Genomic DNA, 3,449 nt, shown 5'->3' with positions numbered 1-3,449 from the left:
AGTAATGTCATAAGATAAGTCCCTCAGTTTGGAAAGTCATCAAAATACAACTTGAGAAGCGCTGTCTCCTTAAAGTAGAGTTGACTGTGACAAATCAAAAGAAGAAAAGATTTGGGGGCCTTCATTTGCTGATGGGGGTACAACTCAATTTAAGAAGAAACAATTATAGGTATCCATTACTAATCAGAATATGGAATGTACAATGTCTGAATCTAGGAAGATTAGAATTTGTCAAATATTAAATGAAATGCATAAAGATCAATATTCTTGGTATCAGTGAACTGAAAGGTTCTGGCAAGAAGGTAATGGGAAGACATATATAAAACCCTGAAAGAGTAAAAGTGTCAACTAAGAATCTTTTATCCAGCAAAGTTATCAATCAAATATAATGGTGTAATCAAAACATCACAAGATAAACAGAAAATAAGAGATTTTTCCAAAGCCAACACTGCATTATAAAACATCCTAAAGGGAGTTCTGTGGACTGAAAACCAACAAGTACAGACAACAACCAGAGATTGACATATGTGGCAGCACCTCCCAGAACTAAATCGACAGATGGAAGAGCAGAGAACAGAACAAAACTATAAGACCAAACTCAGAGAATATTGAAGGTCAGTCTATGATCAAAAAATTACAATGTGAAAGAAGGTAAACACGTAGGTACAGAGGTCCAGATGGTGAGAAGGTCAGGTAGAGTACATGATAAAATAGACTGCATTAAATGGAGGGAAAAGTAATGGAATATAAGGTAACCTCAAAGAAAATAAACACTTCACAACATACCAAGAAAATGAAAACCCAAAAAGAACATGGAAACATTAAAACTATGAGGAAACTCAAAAGAAAGAATGCAAAACACATGAACTCAAGAAAGGAAGACACGCAGAACAAAGAAAGCAGCAGCACCACAAAAACAACAACAACAAACATAATGGCAGCAATTAATTCATACCTATGTATAATCACACTGAATGTAAATGGATTAAATGCACCAGTTAAGAGATGGGGAGTGGCAAAATGGATAAGAAAAAAAGATCCTTCAATATGCTGTCTGCAAGAGACACATCTTACACACAGAGACAAAAACAGATTAAAATTCAAAGGATGGAAGAAAATACACCATGCTAATTGCAATAAAAAATGAACAGGAGTAGCAGTACTAATCTCTGATAAAATAAACTTCAAGGCAAAACCAGTATAATAGATAAAGATGGACATTATCTAATTACTAAAGGGACAATTGAACAAGATGACACAATCATAGTAAATATCTATGCTCCCAATGAAAGAGCTTCACAATTTATAAAACAAACTCTAATAGATTTGATGAAAAAAATTGACAAATCTACAGTAATAGAGTGCGATTTTAATACACTGTTTTCAAAAATGGATAGAACAACCAGAAAGAAACTTCACAAAGACACAGCACTAAACAACACAATCAGCCAAATGGACCTCATAGATGTGTACAGAGCATTCAACGCAGTAACTGCACAATACACATTCTTTTCCAGTGCACATGGAACATTCTCCAGAATAGACCATGTCTTGGGCCACAAAACAAATCCCCCCAAATTTACAAATATCAAAATACTACAAAACACCTTCTCAGACCACAATGTTATCAAATGGATTAAAGACCTAAATATGAGTCCCAAAATTATCAATGGAAAAAGAGAGACAAATTTGGGGGCTCTAAAGGAGCTCTGGTAGCGTAGTGGTTACGAATTGGGCTGTGAACCGGAAGGTCAGCAGTTCGAAACTACCAGCTGCTCCGTGGGAGAAAGATGAGGCGATCTGCTCCCGTAAAGATTTACAGCCTCGGAAACCCTATTCAGGGTCGCTATGGGTCGGAAACGACTCGATGGCACTTAACAACAACAACAACAACAATGCAGGGAATACACAGACTGCCAAACATTTTGAAAACTACACAAACAAAAGTAGACAAAATAGATGATTGGGACATACTAAAAATTAAAAACTTATGTGCATCAAAAGACTTCACCAGAAGAGTAAAAAGGGAACCCACAGAATGGGAAAAAATCTTTTGCAACAACACGTCAGACAAGGGACTTATTTCTAAAATATATAGGAAACTACAACACCTCTACAAGAAAAAAACAAATAACTCAATTAAAAAATGGGCACAGGACATGAACAGACACTTCACCAAGGAAGAGATCTGGGCAGCCAACAAACATGTACAAAAATGTTCATGATCATTTGCTATTAGAGAGATGCAAATCAAAACAACAATGAGATATCATCTCACACCAGCAATAACAGCAAAGATCAAAAAAGTATAGGACAATATATGCTGGCGAGGATGTGGAGAGACTGGGATGCTCCTTTTTTTCTGGTGGGATTGCAAAATGGTCCAACCTCTCTGGAAAGCAATATGGCGCTTCCTCAAAAGGTTGGAAATAGAGATACCTTATGATGCAGAAATTCCTTTACTCGAATATTTACCACAAGAAATGCAAAGCATAACACGAGTAGATGTATGCACACCAATGTGGATAGCAGCACTACTTACAATAACAAAAAGATGGAGACAGCATAAGAGCCCATCAACTGATGAATGGATAAACAAACTGTGGTACATACACACAATGGAATATTATGCTACCTTGAAGAACAATAAGCAAGCTGTAAGCTACCATATAGCATGGATGAATCCTGAGGACATTATGTTGAGTGAAATTAGTCAGTCACAAAAGGAGAAATATTGCATAGGACCCCTATTGTAAAATGATTAAGAAAAAATGCCCATATTAAAGTGGGGGTGGCATTCTTTGCTGGTGACCGGGATGTGGGAGGTGGGGTGAGGGGAGGGAGGGGAAGGTGGAACACAGGGTAAGGAATACACACAATGTAGTTTGGGTGCTGGAAGGGGGGCAATACACAAGAATAAGGAGGGGAATGGAAAAACAAGGCTGAAAGGAAAACAATTAGGCAGGTCTGCATGGGATAAGTGGGACAGAGGTTATTAGTGATGTATGCCCAACCTTGGAACAACAGGGCTTGGAGATACAGGGATTGAGACATGGTTGGAATGGGCAAAAGGGAGGAAATAATGTCTTTTATATCTTGGTTTCCCTTGCATACCATTACAAAATAGACACCAGAGGGGAAGGGAAAAGAATAGCCAGAAATATCACCATAGAAAACTTGTAAGTCCATCTTCTGCCTATAACTGATTGTAATACCTAAAATGGGAATACAATATTCCCAGTGAAGGAGACTTCCTGTGGAGCCTCTGCATTACATAAAACAATAGGTAGAATCCTGAACTCCATCCAGACTCTTCTGATGTGGGAAATTTCCACTTAAAAGGACAAGCAGACCAGTCTGGAGCAGCTAGAAGAACAGAAGATACTTCTTGAAAGAAAGACCTACAGGAAAAATACAAAACAATAACGGCAGCCAGACTGACTACTACA

Source organism: Chrysochloris asiatica, unplaced genomic scaffold (genome assembly GCF_000296735.1).
Source record: "Chrysochloris asiatica unplaced genomic scaffold, ChrAsi1.0 scaffold00202, whole genome shotgun sequence".
Lineage (NCBI taxonomy): Eukaryota > Metazoa > Chordata > Mammalia > Afrosoricida > Chrysochloridae > Chrysochloris > Chrysochloris asiatica.
This window is presented reverse-complemented; position numbering follows the sequence as displayed.